This window comes from Salmo trutta, chromosome 22, assembly GCF_901001165.1.
Source record: "Salmo trutta chromosome 22, fSalTru1.1, whole genome shotgun sequence".
Classification (NCBI taxonomy): Eukaryota; Metazoa; Chordata; class Actinopteri; order Salmoniformes; family Salmonidae; genus Salmo; species Salmo trutta.
In genome coordinates this window covers 26,432,425-26,457,608 of record NC_042978.1, presented here as the reverse complement: position 1 = coordinate 26,457,608, position 25,184 = coordinate 26,432,425, and the positions used below count along the sequence as shown (strand labels likewise).

Sequence of the window (25,184 nt, the reverse complement as noted above, 5' to 3'; positions counted from 1 at the left end):
GGTGTTTATACTACACTGCTCAAAAAAATATAGGGAACACTTAAACAACACAATGTAACTCCAAGTCAATCACACTTCTGTGAAATCAAACTGTCCACTTAGGAAGCAACACTGATTGACAATACATTTCACATGCTGTTGTGCAAATGGAATAGACAACAGGTGGAAATTATAGGCAATTAGCAAGACACCCCCAATAAAGGAGTGGTTCTACAGGTGGGGGCCACAGACCACTTCTCAGTTCCTATGCTTCCTGGCTGATGTTTTGGTCACTTTTGAATGCTGGTGGTGCTTTCACTCTAGTGGTAGCATGAGACGGAGTCTACAACCCACACAAGTGGCTCAAGTAGTGCAGCTCATCCAGGATGGCACATCAATGCGAGCTGTGGCAAGAAGGTTTGCTGTGTCTGTCAGCGTAGTGTCCAGAGCATGGAGGCGCTACCAGGAGGCAGGCCAGTACATCAGGAGATGTGGAGGAGGTCGTAGGAGAGCAACAACCCAGCAGCAGGACCGCTACCTCCGCCTTTGTGCAAAAAGGAGCAGGAGAAGCACTGCCAGAGCCCTGCAAAATGACCTCCAGCAGGCCACAAATGTGCATGTGTCTGCTCAAACGGTCAGAAACAGACTCCATGAGGGTGGTATGAGGGCCCGACGTCCACAGGTGGGGGTTGTGCTTACAGCCCAACACCGTGCAGGACGTTTGGCATTTGCCAGAGAACACCAAGTTTGGCAAATTCGCCACTGGTGCCCTGTGCTCTTCACAGATGAAAGCAGGTTCACACTGGGCACATGTGACAGTCTGGAGATGCCGTGGAGAACGTTCTGCTGCCTGCAACATCCTCCAGCATGACCGGTTTGGCGGTGGGTCAGTCATGGTGTGGGGCGGCATTTCTTTGGGGGGCCGCACAGCCCTCCATGTGCTCGCCAGAGGTAGCCTGACTGCCATTAGGTACCGAGATGAGATCCTCAGACCCCTTGTGAGACCATATGCTGGTGCGGTTGGCCCTGGGTTCCTCCTAATGCAAGACAATGCTAGACCTCATGTGGCTGGAGTGTGTCAGCAGTTCCTGCAAGAGGAAGGCATTGATGCTATGGACTGGCCCGCCCGTTCCCCAGACCTGAATCCAATTGAGCACATCTGGGACATCATGTCTCGCTCCATCCACCAACGCCACGTTGCACCACAGACTGTCCAAGAGTTGGCGGATGCTTTAGTCCAGGTCTGGGAGGAGATCCCTCAGGAGACCATCTGCCACCTTATCAGGAGCATGCCCAGGCGTTGTAGGGAGATCATACAGGCACGTGGAGGCCACACACACTACTGAGCCTCATTTTGACTTGTTTTAAGGACATTACATCAAAGTTGGATCAGCCTGTAGTGTGGTTTTCCACTTTAATTTTGAGTGTGACTCCAAATCCAGACCTCTATGGGTTGATAAATTGGATTTCCATTGATTATTTTTGTGTGATTTTGTTGTCAGCACATTCAACTATGTAAAGAAAAAAGTATTTAATAAGATTATTTCTTTCATTCAGATCTAGGATGTGTTGTTTGTGTTCCCTTTTATTTTTTGAGCAGTGTATATAAACTGTTGTTTGTACAGATGAACGTGGTACCTTCAGGCATTTGGAAATTGCTCCAGGCATGAACCAGACTTGTGGAGGTCTTGGCTGATTTCTTTTGATTTTCCCATGATGTCAAGCAAAGAGGCACTGAGTTTGAAGGTAGGCCTTGAAATACATCCACAGGTACACCTCCAATTGACTCAGGGTAATTTACATAATTTATCAGAAGCTTCTAAAGCAATGACATTTTCTTGGATTTTCCAAGCTGTTTAAAGGCGCAGTCAACTTAGTGTATGTAAACGTCTCACCCACTTGAAATGTGATATAGTGAAATAATCTGTCTGTAAACAATTGTTGGAAAAATGACTTGTCATGCACAAAGTAGATGTCCTAACTGACTTGCCAAAACTATAGTTTGTTAACAAGAAATTTGTGGAGTGGTTGAAAAACGAGTTTTAATGACTCCAACCTAAGTTTATGTAATCTTCCGACTTCAACTGTAGCCTACACCTTCACAATAAATCCATTATTTATTTTAGACAGGTCTAAACCGGCATGATATGAAGAAAATGTATTCTATTTCAGAAGAAAAGAATAGCCCACTTTGAGTTGTCCTTATGTGTCTATGCCAAATGACTGTGGGCTACACTAGTTTATTTAGCAGACAAGATTTGCCTATAATTACATGGCATTATTTTATAGTATGAAGAAAACAATTGAACAAAGCTGAATGAAATATAAATATTTTCTCCGAACGATTTGTGTCGGTGCGCACATGCGGCTGTTCTGTGTTGAGCAGTTAACAAAGAAACAGGTACTCCTATATGCTTAATTTAAAGTTATTAATGTAACTTTAGTTGTTCTACAAACGTAGGGCTATATGTTTATTTTTACTAAATATTCCAAACATGTTGTGGGATGCGATAGATCACAAATTAAATAACCACAAGCATCAAAAAACCTGATTTAAGCAATGAGCCTGACTTAACAGGTGAGAACGTTTAGCTTAAAATGCTGATAAACTATTAGGCTATTTCTTCACATTGTAAGCGCCGGAATGTGCACATGGTTGTAGGTTATAAGTGCGAGTGTTCTATTAGCGGAAAACACCATTTATCAAAAGTGACTACAAATGAAATTATGTATGTAATGCTTTTATTATAAAGGTGCATTTAACGGCTCTACACCCGTTATAAAGCGCATTAATGTGCTAGATTTTAAGAAGTTATTTGGCCACTTTAGTTGTCATACAAACCTTGAGGTGTGCGGCTATGATTCTTATGCTGGGCATCATTCACAAGTGATAATACATATTGTTACCCATCAGACTATTCTTGATTTTTGTCTTGTCTTTACATATATTATTTAGTCTGACATTTTATTTAGATTGGACCATTGTCATGTACCTGTATTGAAACGGGGGCATCGGGGGAAAGTACACCATCTATTCACTTAAATAGCGAATTGAGGACACTTTAATGTGCTTAATATTAGGGAAGTTGAGAAATAAATATAGTAGGCCTAGCCTATAGAAAGCTGATGGCCGCTAATAAAAATAGGATCCCATCACTCTGTTTTCTAGTCTATAAAAATGTTCCGCAGCATGATCTGATGGGCTCTCATTAAGTGTTTGATTAGATGTTCATATACATTTGCATTGATGTCAGAGTGATTAGAGGGACAACACAGTACGGAGTACCAGGCAGCATGTTTGGTAGGCTACTAATGACCATCAGCAGCATCAGAGCTTGGAAAAGCCTAATCAAGGTGACTAAAATGGTCATGTGGAATTTGACTGCCGCCATGACTCGTGACAGCCGGTGTGGCGATAATACGGTCACTGCAACAGCCTTACATATATGTATGAGTCCGGAGTTAAAAGGCTTTCGTTCTGCGCTTGCGTCAAAGTGAGTGAAGTTGTAACTTGTGGCTCCAATCCCCCTAAGGTGAGGTTAGACTATAAGAAACAGACGTGAAAGGGTATGGCTGTGGGTTTTAGCTTGGGAGAATCTCAATTGTGTGCTCCCGCGTCCTCACTCCTTGCGACCTTCTCAAAACCCATTTAGATGAGAGAGCCAGCCAGAGGTCCATCCTCCAATGAGTTTTGAGAAGGAGGAGAGGGGACACGAGAAGTAGGCTATGCAATTTGATATTCTCTCCTTGTGTGTATATACGAGAGGTCGACCGATTATGATTTTTCAGCGCCGATACCGATTAATCGGCCAATTTTTAGATAATGACAATTACAACAGTACTGAAAAAGCTTATTTTAACCTAATATAATACATAAATAAAATGAATTTAGTCTCAAATAAATAATGAAACATGCTCAATTTGGTTTAAATAATGCAAAAACAGTGTTGAAGGTAAAAGTGCAATATGTGCTAACGTTTAAGTTCCTTGCTCAGAACATATGAACAATATTCCCAGTTCTTCAATATTCCCAGTAAAGAAATATTAGGTTGCAGTTATTATAGGAATTATGACGCGTCGACTATTTCTCTCTATACCATTTGTATTTCATATACCTTTTTGACTATTGGATGTTCTTATAGGCACTTTAGTATTGCCAGCCTAATCTCAGGAGTTGATAGGCTTGAAGTCATAAACAGCGCTGTGGTCAAGCATTGCTAAGAGCTGCTGGCAAACGCAGTAAAGTTTGAATGAATGCTTACGAACCTGCTGCCGCCTACCACCGCTCAGTCAGACTGCTCTATCAAATATCAAGTCATAGACTTAATTATAATATAATAAATACAGAAATACGAGCCTTTGGTCATTATTATGGTCAAATCCGGAAACTGTCATTTCGAAAACAAAATGTTTATTCTTTCAGTGAAATACGGAACCGTTATGTATTTTATCGAACTGGTGGCATCCCTAAATCTAAATATTGCTGTTACATTGCACAACATTAAATGTTATGTCATACTTATGTAAAATTCTGCCAAATTAGTTTGCAACAAGCCAGACGGCCTAAACTGTTGCATATACCCTGACTGTGTGCAATGAACGCAAGAGAAGTGACACAATTTCCCTAGTTAATATTGCCTGCTAACATTAATTTCTTTTAACTAAATATCTAGGGTTAAAAAAATCTACTTCTGTGTATTGATTTAAGAAAGGCAAAAGATGTTTATGGTAAGGTACATTCGTGGAACGATTGCTTGTTTCGCAAATGCGCCTTTGTTAAATCATCACCCGTTTGGCGAAGTAGGCTGTGATTCGATGATAAATTAACAGGCACCGCATTGATTATATGCAACGCAGGACAAGCTAGATAAACTAATATCATCAACCATGTGTAGTTAACTAGTGATTATGTGAAGATTGCTTGTTTTTTATAAGTTTAATGCTAGCTAGCAACTTACCTTGGCTCCTTGCTGCACTCGCATAACAGGTAGTCAGCCTGCCACGCAGTCTCCTCATGGAATGCAATGTAATCGGTGTCCAAAAATGCCGATTACCGATTGTTATGAAAACTTGAAATCGGCCCTAATTAATCGGCCATGCCGATTAATTGGCCGACCTCTAGTATATACTCCTGGTTTCTTGTAGAGTTGAATTTCTACTGTTTTATTTAGGAAATTACAGCCCACACTAGTGCTCGAGAGCTGCCTTTACACTGTACTGTCTCAGAAGATTGACTTAGTCTTTCCATCTCTACCTGTCTCCATACCAGCTCAAGCACCTATTGGTAAGAAGAATTGAATAATTTGTATGAAATCATGTGCCATTCCTTTGCTCCATGTATTGTCTTGAGCCTTTCAAGCTTCAGCTGATTAGTTTTAGGCCGTTGAGTTTTAACTGCTCATGTTTTATTCATCATGACATGGCTGACAGTTTGTTCATTAATAAATAAAACACAAACATCTGCTGAGTTTTCAGCCACGCATGATGACTTCTGAGAAGCCTTGCAAATGGCAAACTGAGATTATATAGCTTTAAATGTAATTTATTAAGTTCTGTACCACTAGTTAGGTTCCTAGATTGAATTTAGTAATAAACTAATTGGTTAGTTACGTTAGTTTCTTATTCTGTTATCCTGATTCCTACCTAACTCGTGTTTTGAGCCTGTGGTCTATTTTGGTACACAGCTCTGGTCTCTCACATTACAGTGCATTTTTAGACCCCTGAGTATCCTAATCATGTTATGGAAAAATAATTATTAACTGAGGGGGTATATTAGAATTTTTTTTATGGATTTTAATCATCTTTCCAGGTGAGTTTGATGCAAATATACTTGTTCACTACCATCTCCCTCCCATACAGTAGGTAATATCCATTAGGCATACACAACCTGACTCATTTACTTAGATTCATCTGAATTCCTTCATTTGTTAGGGAATATGGTGTGTTCTGGTAAAGCCTGGGGAGTTTTTAGTTTTTGTGTGAAATAGGATGTGAGAGCGATAGAGGATATGTTTTTATTGTTATATTTAGCTCCACTCTTTCTGTTCGACCATGTCCTACCCAATCCTCTCTGTACTGAATGTCTGTGGAGAGGAGGAGCAGGCATGTCATTGCCAATGTCAATCAGCCAGCCCAGAGGGAAGTGACGGGGTTAAACGTACGTCTATGCAACATATAACATATTGAAAACAGTACTATAGCAATGAGGTTTGTGCAGTAGGCTATATGTCCAATACGTTATCACTACATATTGTAGGGCTCGACATTAACGCTTGCCCTGGACAAGTGGGGGGAAAAAATATCACTGTTAGACAAGAATATAGGTATGTTATCCAAATGGACTACATTTTTTAATAATCATGAAAAATCACTGTCAAACAATTGGGCTACTCAGATCAGAATTGGATCAGTGTCCTGCAGATTAAATGTGTTTCACACTTTCCTCCCGATCTCTGCAGAGCGCACCAGAGTATAGTATAGTAGGCCTGCATTGACCGGCACGAGAGAGGTCTTTCAGTCATGCAGCGAGCCTACAGTAACTGCGTGTGCACATTTGTTGATATTCATTGCTAGTTAGTGAGTTATTTGGCCATTTATAATTTTTGGTCACCAATGAAAGTCCTGGAAAAGTCATGTGCACATCACCTGAGTGTGCCAGACCATACCACATTGTAAACAATCAGCTGCTCTATAGGACCTTGTTAAGATGACTGGGTTGTTTGAGCAGGGTTGGACACCAGTATCTCGCCAGATGGAGGGTTGAAGGACCGTGTGTTTTACACAGTAGCCTATCAGTGCAGTTTTTTTTACTTTGGGGCGGGGTGGGGTTAACTGCCTGGCTCAAGACCACAACGGCAGGAGATACTGTATAATACATGGGATCAGAGACCAGTGATGATAATTAATGTTCTTTTGTTAAGTGGTTTCTTGCATCATACAACACCATTTTCAGTCACATTTTTGGCCCACGTTGTTACTTAATTATTTTTTGGGGGAGGGGGGGGGGCTTTCAGAAGAGTAAAAAATCAGTCCTACTCATCCAAAAGTGGCTTAGAAAGTATAGTCAAGCCCTGTATTGGCTTTGCTTGAATTGCCCTACAAATGCATTGTTATTCAGACCATTTTATTTATATATATATATTTTTTTTACATTTTAGGTAGGCTATATGATCACACTGGTAATAGATTACTTGTGAGACACAGCAGAGTGAGCATATGTTTAAATCATTTGCTTCTTTTTTTTTTACTGGGCTGATGGTGCCTGCATCTGATGGTCAGTCTCAGTGGAGGGAGAGAGCAGCAGACTGAGGGTCCGCCTCTTAACATCCCTCCGCTCTCCCCGCTCTGACCAGCTGATGGTAACTCCAGTCGCACCGCATTATTTCTGCCTCCTGTGTAAATTCATGTTGTTACTCCTATGAACAGAAAATGAAATATTTCTCCATTATTAAAAAGACCCAAGCCTATCAATACTTTCCTACTCGTTCATTGGAGCTGCAGTGCTGGTTGTAGCGAGAGTGGTGTTGAATACAAAGTGTTGACAGTGCTGAGTAAGAACTTAAACATGAAGTCGCTCATTAAAACAGCAGCTCTTCACTGTATTCGTCTCTCTCTAGTCATGGTTCTAAGAGTTTTAATCTCACTGTGTTCGTCTCTCTCTAGTCATGGTTCTAAGAGTTTTAATCTCTGTATTAACTTTGCTGTAGCTTTCTTTTCTGCCTGCTAGGTTACTGCAGACATGGTAATCTGAGCCATCCCATTGGCCAGCAGTAGACCTATAGTGCACTTGATTTGCTCTCTGGGGCTGCCGGGAAGGCAGAGTTTGTACCTACAGACACATTAAATGTTTAAAAATGGGAACACTTTTCCTACTAGACGCGCAGGGTAGCTAAACCGGGTGCACCTACCGGCAATATCACACCCCCTTCTCCAAAAAGAGGAACGCAAGGCTTTATCGTTGTTTTTGTTTTACTGAAAGGTTTCGTGATCGACTAGGAATTCCTTGGAGATAGATTAGTGGATCACGATCGACCGGTTGGTGGCCATTGGGCACTGCTCTGGTCGTACATCCTGTTTTCTGCACATCAGCCCTCTGCTCGAGATGATGGGACTATAAGAAGGGAGATCATTATTTGCAGTATATTGTGATCCCCACATGCACACTACATGCGTTTTCTTGTTTGAATTTCTCTTATTGAGACATACACTAGTAATACTGGGAGGAGAACTCTTCCAAGGCAGATTGGGTTCCCAGTTTGGTGGGTGCCTGCTTTCACTATCCCACAGCAAACCTAATTACACACACTCTTGCTGGCATGATTACTAATGCAAACCCTTTAGCGTTCGGCTATTGGCTTCTCACCCCTCTGTGCCAATACTCACACCTCTGGTATGGAAAGAACAGGCAGCACAGCAGATGGGTGAAGAATCCAATGGCCAGAAAGTTTTTATCATAGCAGGGAGTTTGTAGGAGTTATGCTTACCTCCAGTGAGTTTGTGTTGGAGCTAGGGGGTCTGGTAAGGGTGAAGTGTTTCTATATGTGAAGGCCTGTCTCCGTGGGGATTCTCGTCACATTTCACCTAACAAACCAGTAAGGCCACATCAAGTCGCCCTGGAAATGCTTCCTGGAGCTGTGAGTCAGCTTATTCACCTTCCATCTTATTGACTTTGCATTGTTACACTCACACTGCTGTTTTACATTTCTACTAATGCTTCTAAGGCTATGTTTTCATGAATGGTAAATCAAGACCTGAAATGGCTGTGTGGACTCTGTCCTCTATAGGGTAAGGAGAGACCCTCCTGGGCACTCAGTAACTAGCTGTCTGTGTTCAGAGGGGCGTAGCAGCTTATGTTCCACTAGGTTCACAGTCAACATCAGAGCTGTATACATTAGCCCAGACCATTAATGTCAGCGGCACCGAGCTAAAGCACACACGGCTGCTCATGGAAACACCGGATTTCAGTCTGCTAGGCTATATGCACACATTCATTTCAAGTTCCTTGGTATCCGCATCACAAACAAACTATCATGGTCCAAACACACCAAGACAGTTGTGAACACAACACCTTTTCTCACTCAGGAGACTGAAAAGATGTGGTATGGGTCAACAGATCCTCAAAAAGATCTACAGCTGCACCACCACCTGGTATGGCAACTGCTACAGAGGGTAGTGTGTACGGCCCAGTACATCACTGGGGCCAAGCTTCCTGCCATCCAGGACCTCTATACTAGGCGGTGTCAGAGTAAGGCCCAAAACATTGTCAAATATGTTTCCAGTCACCCAAGTCATAGAACAGTCTGCTACCACAGGGCAAGCAGTAACGGAGTGCCAAATTTAGGTCCAAAAGGCTCCTAAACAGCATCTACCCCACGCCATGAGACTGCTGAACAATTAATCAAAAGGCCACGCCCCATTGTTTTTACACTGCTGCTCCTCGCTGTTTATTATCTATGCATAGTCACTTTACCCCTACCTACATATACAAATTACCTGGACTAACCTGTACCCCCTCACGTTGACCCGGTACCCCCCTGTATATGGCCTAGTTATTGACATTTTCTTTTACTTTTTATTCAATTCTATTTAAAAAAAATATAACTTCAGTTTATTTTGTAAATATTTTCTTAACTCTATTTCTTGAACTGCATTGTTGGTTAAGTGCTTGTAAGTAAGCATTTCACAGTAAGGTCTACTACACCTGTTGTAGTCAACCCATGCGAAAATGTGATTTTTTTTTTTATTTGAATATCGTAGCACTCTTGATTTGCCCCATTTTTCTCTACATTGTATGGCAGTGAGTGAACACCCTGCAGTCTATTCTTGGCTTATTCTTTTTTCTGTTCTTTCACTTTAGATTCCTACACACTGTGATATATCTAATTTGGGCAGATGCAGTGAACCGTATGTGAGGGAGAGAATCTCGTTCTCATCAGTCTTTCAGATTATCATGTAGACCATCATCACTAATAACATAATGACCAGTTAAACTATTGCGGGAACCTGGGGTCTTAATACTAAAGAACCTTCAGCTCAATTGATTGGAACATGTGGTAGGCTTATGCAAGTTGCAACCTCTGTTGTGGATGTGATTTCCGCACTAGCCACACACACACACACACACACACACACAACTGAACCTCACACGTTTGCTGAATAAAACCTAAAATGTCCCTTCAGGCAAAGTTGAGATGTTGACAGTAGTTACACTGACTCTGAGCATTAGTAACGGTATGACAACACCAGTATATCCCAGGCCTGCTCAGCCAACCACTTTCATTTCTTATCTATAGGCTGAGTTCTGCTGTGCTGTATGGCTGTTTCCATCTTCGTGGCCGCCTCCTACATCAGGTTTACCCTCTGTATGCCCTTCGGTGTTGGAACACCTGCCTTATTGTATCTATATGGTGGAGTTTTCAGTCAATACTTCAATTAATAGTTACTAAACCAACTGATCATATCCACAGGTTTAGCAAATATATAGTTTAGATGGGCCTAGAACTTGTGACACAGATATACCTGGAGGCAAAGTCATATTCCTTCTAAAGGTTAGGCCTAAGACTATAGCCTATCAGTGACATAATGCTGAGGGGATTCCATGCCCTACCCTGCATGGTTTCTGAAGAGCAGCAGAGCTGACCCAAGCTAAGAACAACTCTTTACTGCATGGTTTCTGAAGAGCAGCAGAGCTGACCCAAGCTAAGAACAACTCTTTACTGCATGGTTTCTGAAGAGCAGCAGAGCTGACCCAAGCTAAGAACAACTCTTTACTGCATGGTTTCTGAAGAGCAGCAGAGCTGACCCAAGCTAAGAACAACTCTTTACTGCATGGTTTCTGAAGAGCTGCAGAGCTGACCCAAGCTAAGAACAACTCTTTACTGCATGGTTTCTGAAGAGCAGCAGAGCTGACCCAAGCTAAGAACAACTCTTTACTGTTCAAGGGCTTATAGGGCGCTTCCCTTCCTTATACGCGCGCACACACACGCAACGCAACAGTAAGTATAGACAAGCAGTTAATGAGTAGAGGGCCTTCATAAAAGGTGTGTATGTGCAGTGCTCTACAGAGCGACCATTTTACTCGCATATACACCAAAATATTTAGCTTTGCAACCTGAAATGCACTGGTGCTCCTAAATGTACATCTAGAAAAATGTAAGGATTCTGTGTTTTTCATAGTGCTCATAAATGTATTTGTGTGCCTACATTTTTCAACTTAGGTGCATATATGCTCCTTGTAAAAAAACGAATAATAATTGGAGAGCCAGTTTGGCAGGTAGTCCTGTTCCATAAGCTGCTCCTCAAATGTTGACCCCTAGCAGTGGTCTGGAGTTTCAGACCAGTACACAGGTAGCTGTTCGGGAGACATGGAGCCAGAATGGCCTTAGTTGACCACGCAGCTCTTCTAGCCATGGGGATGGGAAGGGAAGGCGACGGATCCCATGGCCCTAGCTAGCTGTGGGTTAGAAGGATCCTTGCTTTAGAAAGCCATTAGCTCACCACCAGCTCCCTCTCACTAGCTCGCTAGTCTTTATTATCCTGTCTCGTCCCAATAAGTGTGGTGATTTTATGATCCATGTGTCGGTACACCTGAGCCTTTCAATTCAAGGGCTTTATTGGCATGGGGAAACGTATGTTAACATTGCCTAAGCAAGTGAAGTAGATAATAAAACTAAAAAATGAACAGCAAACGTTACACTCACAGAAGTTCCAAAATAATAAAGACATTTCAAATGTCATATGTCTATATACAGCATTGTAACAATGTGCAAACAGTTAAAGTACAAAAGGGAAAATAAATATGGGTTGTATTTACAATGGTGTTTTCTTCACTGGTTGCCCTTTTCTTGTGGCAACAGGTCACAGATCTTGCTGCTGTGATGGCACACTGTGGTATTTCACCCAGTAGAAATGGGTTTTTATCAAAATTGGGTTTGTTTTCGAATTCTTTGTGGATCTGTGTAATCTGAGGGAAATATGTTTCTCTATTATGGTCATACATTTGGCAGGAGGTTAGGAAGTGTAGCTCAGTATCCACCTCCATTTTGTGGGCAGTGTGACAGGCTGACCTGGATCTCAAGAGAAGACAGGCTATGGCGACCTTTCTCAATAGCAAGGCTATGCTCACTGAGTCTGTACATAGTCAAAGCTTTCCTTAAATTTGTGTCAGTCACAGTGGTCAGGTATTCTGCCACTGTGTGTACTCTGTTTAGGGCCAAATAGCATTCTAGTTTGCTCAGTTGTTTTGCTAATTACTTGACACATTGGTAAGAATTATCCTTTTGTTTTCTCATGATTTGGTTGTGTCTAATTGTGTTGCTGTCCTGGGGCTCTATGGGGTCTGTTTGTGTTTGTGAACCGAGTACCAGGACCAGCTTGCTTAGGGGACTCTTCTACAGGTTGATGTCTCTGTAGGTGATGGCTTTGTTATGGAAGGTTTGGGAATCACTTCCTTTTAGGTGGTTGTAGAATTTAATTGCTCTTTTCTGGATTTTGATAATTAGCGGGTATCGGCCTAATTCTGCTCTGCATGCATTATTTGGTGTTTTACGTTGTACACGGAGGACATTTTTGTAGAATTTTGCATGCAGTCTCTCAATTTGGTGTTTGCCTCATTTTGTGAATTCTTGGTTGGTGAGCGAACCCCAGACCTCACAACTGTAAATTTTATAACATTTTATAATGTTGTATGTTTTTCCCCCAACACCACTTCCAATCAACTTGTATAGCAGACCCTCGTGTCAAATTGAGTCAGGCTTTTTTTTAATAATTTTTTTTTATCAACAAAGCATGAGAAGCATTTGTCTTTGTTTTGGTTTGTTTGTCAATTAGTGTGCAGGGTGATTACATGGTCTGTCGTACGTCAATTTGGTAAAAAGCTAATTTTATGTTTGCTCAGTACATTGTTTTCACTGAGGAAATGTACGAGTTGGCTGTTAATGATAATGCAGAGGATTTTCCCAAGGTTGCTGTTGACACACATCCCATAGTTAAATTTGTCTCCACTTTTGTGGATTGGGGTGATCAGTCCTTGGTTCCAAATATTGGGGAAGATGCCAGAGCTAAGGATGATGTTAAAGAGTTTAAGTATAGCCAATTGGACTTTGTGGTCTGTATATTTTATTTCATTCAGGATACCATCAACACCACAGGCCTTTTTGGGTTGGAGGGTTTGTGTTTTGTCCTGTAGTTCATTCAAGGTAATTGGAGAATCCAATGGGTTCTGGTAGTCTTTAATAGTTGAGTCTAAGATTTGTATTTGATCATGTATATGCTTTTGCTGTTTGTGCTTTGTTATTGAGCCAAAAAGATTGGATAAGTGGTTTATCCATACATCTCTGTTTTGGATAGATAACTCTTTGTTGTTTGTTTAGTGTTTTCCAATGTTCCCAGAAGTGGTTAGTCTACGGATTCTTCAATTACATTGAGCTGATTTCTGACGTGCTGTTACTTCTTTTTCCGTAGTGTATTTCTGTATTGTTTTAGTGATTCACCATAGTGAAGGCTCAGGTTTTCTCGGTCTCTATGTTTTTGGTTGGATAGGTTTCTTAATTTCTTTCTTAGGTTTTTGCATTCTTCATCAAACCATTTTGTCATTGTTAGTTTTCTGTTTGAAATTTAGATTTGATAGGGAAGCTGAGAGATCAAATACACTGTTTTGATTTTCTACTGTCAAGTTTACACCTTCACTATTACAGTGGAACATTTTGTCCAGGAAGTTGTTTTAAAAGGGATTGAATTTGTTGTTTTTTGGTAGGTTTCCACAACGACATTCCTTCCATCTATAGCATTTCTTAATATTATTCAGTTCCATGATTGAGTATTGCTCTGTTCAAGTAGACTGTGATCTGATGGGGCGTGATTGGGCTGACTGTGAACGCTCTGAGAGACTCTGGGTTGAGGTCAGTGATATAGCAGTCTACAGTACTACTGCCAAGGGATGAGCTATAGGTGTACCTACCCTCAAAGCCTACCATTGACTCTCTCAATACACAGCGTGCTGCAGGAGTTGTGACCCGTTTATGTTGTTGTTGTAGTAGTTGTGCCTAGGGGGGCATATGGGGGAGGGAATGCTGTCATCTCCAAGTAGGTGTTTGCCCCCCTGTGTTTGCCCCCCTGGTGTCAGGTTCTTGTCCAGTTCTGGCATTTAGGTCGCCAAAGACTAGTACATGTCCCTGGGCCTGGAAATGATTGATTTCCCCCTCCAGGATGGAGAAGCTGTCTTCAATAAAGTATGGGGATTCTAATGGGGGAATATAGCTAGGTCTGTTGAGATTTCCTTTAAAATTGCTAGCCAAATTTTCCTGTTTTGTTTCATTTAACCTCTCTGGGACAACAGCCAGTGAAATTGCAGGGTGCCAAATTCAAAACAATAGAAATCTCATAATTTGAAATTCCTCAAACATACAAGTATTATACACCATTTTAAAGAAACTTCTTGTTAATCCAGCCACAGTGTCTGATTTTCAAAAAGGCTTTACTGCGAAAGCATACCATATGATTATGTTAGGTCAGCCCCTAGTCACAAAAAATATACAGCCATTTTCAGCCAAAGAGAGGAGTCACAAAAAGCATAAATGGAGAAAATTAATCACTAACCTTTGATTTTCATTAGATGGCACTCATAGGACTTCATGTTACCCAATACATGTATGTTTTGTTCGATGAAGTTCATATTTATATCCAAAAATCTCAGTTTACATTGGCGCGTTATGTTCAGTAATGTTTTGCCTACAAAACATCCGGTGATTTTGCAGAGAGCCACATCAATTTACAGAAATACTCATCATAAACTTTGATGAAAGATACAAGTGTTATGCATAGGATTATAGATAAACTTCTCCTTAATGCAACCCCTGTGTCAGATTTCAAAAAAGCTTTACGGTGAAAGCACACCATGCGATAATCTGAGTACAGCGCTCAGCCACCAAAACAAGCCATACAGATACCCGCCATGTTGTGGAGTCAACAAAAGTCAGAAATAGTGTTATAAATATTCACTTACCTTTGATGATCTTCATCGGAATGCACTCCCAGGAATCCCAGTACCACAATACATTTTCGATAAAGTTAATCTCTGTCCAAATACCTCCTTTTTGTTCGCACGTTTAGTTAACTATTCCAAATGCACAAGGCGCGGTCACTAAATCCAGGCGAAAAGTAAAAAAAGTTCCATTACAGTTTGTAGAAACATGTCAAATGATGTATAGAATCAATCTTTAGGATGTTTTTATCATAAATCTTCAATAATATTCCAACCGGACAATTCCTTTGTCTTTAGAAAGGGAACGGAGCTCGTGCTCATGGCCGCGCACGATAAACAACTCAAGGCTTTCAGCCAGACCCCTGGTTCAAACAGCTCTTATTCGCTCCCCTTTCACAGTAGAAGCCTGAAATAACGTTCTAAAGACTGTTGACATCTAGTGGAAGCATTAGGAAGTGCAATCTGACCCCATAGAGACAGTATATTGGATAGGGAATCACTTGAAAAACTGCAAACCTCAGATTTCCCACTTCCTGGCTGGATTTTTCTCAGGTTTTTGCCTGCCATATGAGTTCTGTTATACTCAGACATTATTTGAACAGTTTTGGAAACTTCAGTGTTTTCTATCCAAATCTACTAATTATATGCATATTCTAGCTTCTGGGCCTGAGTTAGCAGGTAGTTTACTCTGGGCACCTTATTCATCCAAGCTACTCAATACTGCCCCCCGTTCCCAAAGAAGTTCGAGTAAGTTAGGTCTGCTCTGTACCAAATTTGCACACCCCCTGAGTCCCTTCCCTGTTTTATTTCTGATAGTTTGCTGGCTGGTTTGGAACCTCCTGTCTGTGTCTGTCTGTCTCTGTCTGTCTCTCTGTCATGGCAATGAAACGCCTGCTCAACAAAACCCCACGGTCTGTGTCGGTAGTTAACTTACAAAAGTACTCAAGGCTGTGAACAAGCGGTGGCATTCTCTGAGCCTCTTTACTGTGTCGCCACCATGCTCAATGCTAGATACAAGGACCACTACTTCAATGCAGACAAGAAACAGGGTTGACATGAAATGTCACAGACACCGCTGGACAAGCTGGAAACGGACACAGTAACAGTGAGCACCGAGGAAGAGAGGCCACGGACAGACAGTCAGCTGAAACTTCTGCTTGACTTGACACTGCTTGACTTGTATGATGAAATTCTGGTTGAGAATGAAACGACTGAACAACGAAACAGCACAGCAAGTAAGTGAAAGAAATAGGTTTTGATTATGTTTTACTGGTAATGGGGACATGTGTAAATGCCAACAAAATATTTTTTTGTGTGTGTAACCTTTATTTAACTAGGCAAGTCAGTTAAGAACAAATTCTTATTTACAATGACGGCCTACCCTGGACAAATCCGGGTGACGCTGGGCCAATTGTGTGCTGCCCTATGGGACTCTCAATCACACCCGGATGCGATACAGCCTGGATTCGAACCAAGGACCGTAGTGATGCTTCTTGCACTGAGATGCAGTGCCTTAGACCGTTGTGTGTGTGTGTGTAACTATTTATCTGTACTAGAATGCTTACAATGGCGCTAAAATGTTAGGTACCAGTTTTTTGGGCAAGGAAAATATTGGATATCGGTGGTGGCCAAAAATGTGATATTGGTGCATCCCTAATTGCTATGGCATCTGTGAAAATAAAGACCATTCCACCCCAAAATGTATGGCTTGGAAGCTTAACACATTTTGAAGGGTTGAAGTGATATTTCAGCCATTGTCTAAAGATGAAGTATTGGAGCCCAAAGAACACATTGGCCATGATGATGACATATAGCCTCAGACATCTGCAGTTCATTAGTTATGTCATCATGGCACAGTCTTAATTGTCTGACATTCTGCTGTAGAAAGAGTGTTGACTCACATTGGTGCAGGGAACACACACACACCAGTGTACAGGTAATGTCCCAAAGCATGGCTCAGAATTTGCGTCATCATATGCAGTGAGCCAGCTGTACCCAACCCTCTCTTCATCTCGTAGCAGATTTGACAGTGCTGTGTAGAGAAGCATTATATCCTGTATGATATCCTAATCACTTTGTTATTGTCATTAGGTAGTGCCAGTGTGTGAAGTCATATTTTAACTGTAAAATGCGATTTCCTTGTTTGGAGTATAGAGAATTGAGACTCAGAATGGAGAGTTTGGTCTGGTTTAAAGGGAATTCCCATTGGCAAGTTGTTTTAAAGGTTGCTGCTACTGAAATGGTATTAGTCATGCAGACATGCTTCTCTTCCTTTTCCACTGTTTTCTGTTCCCCTCTCTCTCCTCCACTCATCTTTCTGATGGAAGGTACAGCAGAAGGCTTGGTCTGTTTCCATCTAGTTAGTTATGAATGGCAACAATCAGAACTCATTGTTGTATTTGTTCTCATGCTCCTTGTACGCATCCCTGCTTGTTTGTTTACGTAATGTGGGGTTTGACCAAATCCGTTTTTGATACAGTTAATCGAAACGGAGGAACAACTACACTCAGTGGCCATCTAGTGCCTCCAGAACAGCCGTAAATCTTCGGGTCATGGAAACGTTGCTCAATTGATATTAAGGGACCCAACGTGTGCCAGGGAAATGTTCCCCACACCATTACACCACCACCAGCCTGTACTGTTGACACCAGTTAGGATGGGCCATGGACTCTTGCTGTTTACGCCAAATCCTGACTCTGCCATCAGCGTGATGCAACAGGAACCCGGATTTGTCATACCAGGTGATGTTTTTCAACTCCTCAGTTGTCCAGTGTTGGTGATGGCGTGCCCCCTGGAGCCGCCTCTTGTTTTTAGCTGATAGGAGTGGAACCCGGTGTGGTGGTCTGCTACAAGGACTGACGAGTTGTGCATTCCGGGATGCTGTTCTGCACACTACTGTTGTACTGTGCAGTGGTCTGCCTGTTGGCTTGCACGATTCTTCCCGTTGTCTTTCGACCTCAGCAACGAGCTGAATTTGATGGGGGTTTTTTTTACTTTAGTGTGTGGAAAGCCCACTAGACTGGCCTTTTCTGAGATACTGGAACCGGCGCGCCTGGCATCGACTATCATACCACGCTCAGTTGCTTAGGTCACTAGTTTTACCCATTCTAATGTTTAAAATAACAGTAACTAAATGCCTCTGCCTGTTTTGCCTGCTTTATTTAGCAAACCACGGCCACGTAGGAGCGAACCATTTTCGTGAACAGGATGGTGTACCTAATAAACTGGCCAATGAGTGAATCCTTTTTGCTAAGGATAATATTAATCATGAATGTGAATGCTGGTTTCAACAAGCGTCTGGGAAATGCTTTAACTCATTCAAAAGAGTCGCGATAAACTCATCTATGACTCTATGTGACTCTGAATTCAACTCAGATCACGTTTTTCTTCATTCCATCCATTGCCTGTTTATTATTAGTGATGTGGGAAAAATCGATAGTTGCCTCTGTCTGTATTGTTCTTGACCAGTGGCTGTGAAGGCTGTAAGCAGGGCACACAGATCCCCGCCCCGCTGTCTGTCTGTCTGTGGGACAGCCAAATGGGGTGAGACGGGGCCAGGGTCCCCATTCTGCCCAAAGCCCCCTGCTATATAATGTCTCAAAATGACAGAACTTCAGTCTACCCGTCATTCAGTCCCCCTGAGTCCATTCTGTCTGAGTAGGTGGGGGCGACAATGACTGGTCCGTGAACTGAGTTTCTTGGACAATGTTGTTTTTCATTCTCTCCCTCCCCCTCGTTGTTTTTGTACGTTTATAAGCTTTCAGCAACACTATTCTAGGGGTGCCAAGTCGTTCTGGAACTGGGGGTCCACAGACAGTACTGGTGACAGTACAGCAACCTCACTTGTTTTTGTGAACCATGCGGTTGTCTGAAGTCTGTTTTCTGAAAGTATAGTTTTCAGAATACTAAATTAACTCTGTTTTTGTGTGTGCCGTTCAAATTCAGTACCGTACGCAAACAGGATCTTGCTTTCTTGAGTTTGTGGTCCGTCATACACACTGTAATGACATCCTTTTGCCTCTGGCAGTTAGTAGTTCTGGAGATTGAAACGGTTTATTCTGTGGTTTGATAGCAGTAATTCTAGGTGTGGATTGTTAGTTTTATGAGGTGGGTAGGACTGTAAGCACTGTACTGGCTTTTTTATAGGGCACTTTTAATTTTTTTCTACTGTACTTGGTGGCTGTGTACGGTTTATAGGGAAAGGTAGGGTTTGGGTTGAGTTTGTAATATCTTTGAAGAACAGTAGTTTTTCTGGTGAGGCGAGGGATGAAGGTGAATGAATATCACACGGATGTTTTGAGGGACTGATTTGCTGCTGTCATCCCTCATTTCTCCCAGCAAACGCCTTTTCTTCTCCCTTCCCTCTGTAGAAACTCTGCACTGTTTAATGTTGCCCCTCCCCCACTCTTTTCAGCACTGACTGTTTACCACAGCTAGCTCTAAAAGAGCCACTCACCTCCATGTCTCCCTGTATCTGTACATCTTTGTGTGTGTGTGTGTGTGGGAGGGAGCTTTCTCCACCAGCTGTGCAGTATCCATGTTCTTTCTGTACATTGTGTACTTTCAGCTAATTATTATAATATATATATTTTTTTAATGTAACCTTTTTTAGTTAACTAAGCAAGTCAGTTAAGAACAAATTCTTATTTACAATGACGGCCTACCCGGACGACGCTGGGCTAATTGTGAGCCGCCCTATGGGACTCCAAATCACGGTTGGGTGTGATACAGCCTGGAATCGAACCAGGGACTGTAGTGATGCCTCTTGCACTGAGATGCAGGGCCTTAGACCGCTGCACCACTCGAGAGCCCAATAAATTAAGGCATTGCTTAGAGGAAATGCATTCACAAAGAACTGGTCAGTCATCTCATCCTGCTTCCCTATAGCTTGTAGAGATGCACAGTACCAGTCAAAAGTTTGGACACACCTACTCATTGCATGTTTTTTCTTTATTTTTACTGTTTTCTACATTGTAGAATAATAGTGAAGATGTCAAAACTGTGAAATAACACATATGGACTCATGTAATAACCAACAAAGTGTTAAACAAATACAATTTATATTTGAGATTCTTCAAAGTAGCCACCCTTTGCCTTGATGACAGCTTTGCACAATCTTTGCATTCTCTCAACCAGCTTCATGAGGTAGTCACCTGGAATGCATTTCAATTAACACGTGTGCCTTGTTAATTTAATTTGTGGAATTTATTTCCTTAATGCGTTTGAGCCAATCAGTTGTGTTGTGACATGGTAGGGGTGGTATACAGAATATTTGGTAAAAGACCAAGTCCATATTATGGCAAGAACAGATCAAATAAGCAAAGAGAAATGACAGTCCATCATTACTTTAAGACATGGTCAGTCAATCTGGACAATTTCAAGAACTTTTAAACTAGACTCATTTGTTTTTCAACAGAACAATGACCCAACACACCTCCAGGCTGTGTAAGGGCTATTTGACCAAGAAGGAGAGTGATGGAGTGCTGCATCAGATGACCTGGCCTCCACAATCACCCGACCTCAACCCAATGTGAGATGGTTTGGGATGAGTTGGACCGCAGAGTGAAGGAAAATCAGCCAACAAGTGCTCAGCAAATGTCGGAACTCTTTCAAAACTGTTGAAAAGCAGTACAGGTGAAGCTGGTTGAGAGAATGCAATGTGTGCAAAGCTGTCATCAAGGCAAAGGGTGGCTACTTTGAAGAATTTCAAATATAAAATATTTTGATTTAACACTTTCTTTGGTTACATGATTCCTTAATGTGTAATTGCATAGTTTTGATGTCATTACTATTATTCTACAATGTAGAAAGTAGTTAAATTGAAGAAAAACCCTTGAATGAGTAGGTGTGTCCCAACCTTTGACTGGAACTCTATATTTGTTATAGAGTTGATTTACAAAGACCTTCTCCCCACCCTGCTTTTCTATTGCAACTAAAGTACCGTCTTGAACTACACAGCTGTACATATCTATAGGTTAATGTTATATGGAGACTATACAGAAAGAGCCTGAACCCGTCCAACCAGCTTTCAGCTTGTAACAGGAAACAACCTGTTTCTCTCTACATAGGCTACAGATATCTACAGATATCTATGTAGAGTTTAAACAACCGCAAGCCTCTTGCTCTGACTTGCTGTATGTATGTGAAGCTGTACATAAACATATTGCAAACGTATGTAGGGCTGTGACGGTCTTGGAATTTGAGGTTATGGTAATTGGCCAGGCCGATGTACACAGTCATCGACAACCTATTTATTTACTGGCAAGCAATGAAAACGTGCATTGCATAAACGAAAGTACACTCATCAATTCTACACCCCTGCTCGGGCATCAAAGGACAGTTGGAAAGAGGAGATGTAGAAGGTTTAATTGACAGACTAAAGTTAGCAAAACAATTGCTTATAATCATTAGTAAACACTATAGTTTATCTACATGAAAAAAGTAGGCCTATTTAAACGGTTTTGACAGTTATTTTATTTTCATGACCGTCTTCATCCGTAATTGTCAACTACAGTTATTCAACTACCGTCACAGCCCTAAATAATGTATTCTGTTATAGGGGTCTATTGTATGTACAGTATTATAGAGTAGGAAAATCAATAGTTACATATTTTTTATATTATTGTTGGACAATTATCGTTTTTCGACTCCAAGTATCTTATTTATTGGTTAGCTACTAGGGATGCACGATATAGCGGTGAAAAAATCGGAATTGGCCGATATTGGCTATAAATGCCAACATCGGTATCGGCCCGATACCTTTTTTTATTTATTTTTTTGCACATCATTGTTAAAGCTGACGTGCAATACCTTTTATAATGTAGGTGCATGACGTAATGACGCTGTCAAATTTTGCGCTACATGTGCAACACAGCATTCCTAACCTAGCCCACATCGTCTGCTGTGTGTATCGAGCAGTCATTTGAAAGAGTAAGAAATCCATTAACTCCAAGCTTTACCTAAGGTTTAGGGATCAATGAAATGGGGTGTCAGTCTACTCAATACCCAAAATGTTTTTTTCCAACATCCTCCTCAGAATTATCAGACTCAAACATCCACGCAGTATTGTTTTTCCTCTGGAATAGTGTTCAATACACATATGTTGACAATTAAAATGTGGCTCAATTCAGTTGTTTCAGAGTCCTGCAATAAGAGCTACGATGCTAATGTTCTCTGGGTGTCACTGAGTAATCTGATACCCCATGTCATTGATCCACAATCCATAGGTAAGGCTGTACAGTGAAATAAGTATACCCCCAATGCAATTCTAAAGTACAATACATCCAGTGTGATTTCAACAGATTTTTGTAAAATTAACAATTTGTCTTTTGTTGATTTTCATCCAATATTCCAACCTCTTTTAGCATGATCTATTCAATTATGGCATACTTCTGCTATTTGTATTCATTTGCATCACTGTTAATGACATACTTTTTTTTATTTTGAAGACTAACCGCAAAGTCCACTACTGTGGCTAATTCCTATTGTGGCTAGCTTCACATAGATGGGTCCGACCACCATTAATCAAATAAGAACTCTCTTATAAATTAGGGTTATTTTAGATGACACCTAGCTATATAGTTAGCTAGCTAACTATAGCTACTGAAACAGATTATTACCAGCATCATAGCATACGTATCGTTGTGATATATGAAATACGAGTGATTGTGTAATAACTACATAAAATGTATTTATGCGTTCAATTATTATGTGACGTAAGAATATGTCGACGATAAATACAGAGTATGAGAGGTCAAGAGGACTAGAACTAACGATCAATGGAAATAGTGTTTTTTTTCTGTGATAAGGAAATATTGATCAATGGTTCAGAGACATGGGAGGAATTTGTCTTCTGAAATAGGATACTTATTTGACCATTGACTAATTTTATTGCAAGGAATTCTAATTGGTCAACCACAGGCCAGGGCTGGGATTCAAGTCCTCTGTTCTACTACAGACGTCCTTTGTTCTCTATGAAAAGGTTTGAGGCCTTTGTCTTTGTTCTCTATTATAGGGGTTCAAGTCCTCTACTAAAAGGTTAGAGTCCTTTCTCTTTTTGTGAAGTATTTTTGCATAGAAGTGAGTTGCTAGTTGAGTAGCAATTTTTACACGTGTGGTTAATGTAAGTCTTCAACAAGCTTTTTGAAGTGAACATATGTTTTAATGGTAGCCAGGCCCTACAGAGACAATTTGTGTTCTAGAAGACGTGAGTCCTTAAAAGGGGATATATATATGCGTGTGAATAAATACACAACGCAGAGAAAGAGTACGAGAGGTCAAGAGGACTAGAACTAATGATCAATGGAAAGTGTTTTTTTCTGTAATAGGGAAATATTGATCAATGGTTCAGAGACATGGGAGGAATATGTCTTCTGAAATAGGATACTTGTTATTTGGCCATTGACTAATTTTATTGCAGGAATTGTAATTGGTCAACCACAGGCTAAGGCTGGGTAATAAAACTACATGCTGTCCCTTTGTTCTGTGGAGAGAATCACTGGAGACAACCACTGAGGACAGGGGAGAATGACCATCTACCTCCCTGTATGATTTGTCCCCTTTGAATAAACCTATTTTCCTCCCCCTGATTTGGTTTGTGTTATTGAAGAGTAACATTAATTGCTAACAACATGCAGTCATATTCAGGTCCTGATTGGTCAACAAGCTTATTTGACATGTCAAATAGTGTTATAGTTTGACGTATCTCTTTTGACACAGAAAGACCCAAACGGTGTTCAATAGAAATCCTGGTTGAGAATGAAATGACTGAACAACAAAATAGGTTTTGATTATATTATGTTTTACTGGTAATGGGGACATGCGTAAATGCCAACAAAAATAACTTTTTGGTCTGTGTTTGTGTCTGTAATAGACGTCGACCGATTAATCGGAATGGCCGATTTTTAATTAGGGCCGATTTCAAGTTTTCATAACAATCGGTATTTTTGGCCACCGATTTTGCCTCTTCTTTTTTTTACGCCTTTATTTAACTAGGCAAGTCAGATTAAGAACACATTCTTATTTACAATGACGGCCTAGGAACGGGGGTTAACTGCCTTGTTCAGGGGAGATTCGGGGATTCGTTTTTGCAACCTTCCGGTTACTAGTCCAACGCTCCAACCACCTGCCTTACATTGCACTCCACGAGGAGCCTGCATTACAGGCTGACTACCTGTTACGTGAGGGCAGCAAGAAGCCAAAGTAAGTTGCTAGCTAGCATTAAACTTATCTTATAAAAACCTATCAATCTTAACATAATCACTAATTAACTACACATGGTTGACGATATTACTAGTTTATCTAACGTGTCCTGCGTTGCATATAATCGATGCGGTGCCTGTTAATTTCTCATTGAATCACAGCCTACTTCGACAAATGGGTGTTGATTTAACAAGCGCATTTGCGAAAAAAGCACTGTCGTTGCACCAATGTACCTAACATAAACATCAATGCCTTTCTTTAAAACCAATACACAAGTATATATTTTTTAACCTGCATATTTAGTTAATATTGCCTGCTAACATGAAATTGTCACTTATCTTGCGTTCATTGCATGCAGTCAGGGTATATGCCACAGTTTGGGCCGCCTGGCTCGTTGCGAACTAATTTGCCATAATTTTACGTAATTATGACATAACATTGAAGGTTGTGCAATGTAACAGGAATATTTAGACTTAGGGATGCCACCCGTTAGATAAAATACGGAACGGTTCCGTATTTCACTGAAAGAGAACTTTTGTTTTCGAGAGAGTTTCCGGATTCGACCATATTAATGACCTAAGGCTCGTATTTCTGTGTGTTATGTTATAATTAAGTCTAGGATTTGATAGAGCAGTCTGACTGAGCGGTGGTAGGCACCAGCAGGCTCGTAAGCATTCATTCAAACAGCACTTTTGTGCATTTTACCAGCAGCTCTTCGCTGTGCTTCAAGCTGTTTATGACTTCAAGCTGGGTGGGTATAATTTGTGGAACGTTCCAACAGGACTCTATTCCAAAAACTTCGTAAATAACAAGGTTGCTAAAACACAATGCATACAAAGTTGTATAGCGGCAGAATAAGATACCGGGTAGGGAGTGGTCTATTTCATTGCGTTTTTCACTCATCACATTTTTCACTCAACAGATTCCTGTTGGAACATTCCACAAATTATACCCACCCCTTCAAGCCTATCTACTCCCAAGATTAGGCTGGTGTAACCGATGTGAAATGGCCAGCTAGTTAGCC

At 41.1% G+C, this 25,184-nt stretch overlaps 1 protein-coding gene across 5 annotated transcripts in view; it reads left to right on the top strand.

Annotated features, from left to right (window-relative positions):
• Positions 1-25,184, top strand: part of LOC115158475 (SUN domain-containing ossification factor) — a 99,910-nt gene that overhangs the window by 3,320 nt on the left and 71,406 nt on the right. The window contains exon 1 of one of the 5 annotated variants that reach the window (XM_029707459.1): positions 20,500-20,593. The exons of the other annotated variants lie outside the window; for them this stretch is intronic. The gene's annotated coding sequence lies outside the window, so the exon portion shown is untranslated. Of the gene's footprint in view, positions 1-20,499; positions 20,594-25,184 lie in introns of those variants that run through there. 5 annotated transcript variants of the gene reach the window in all.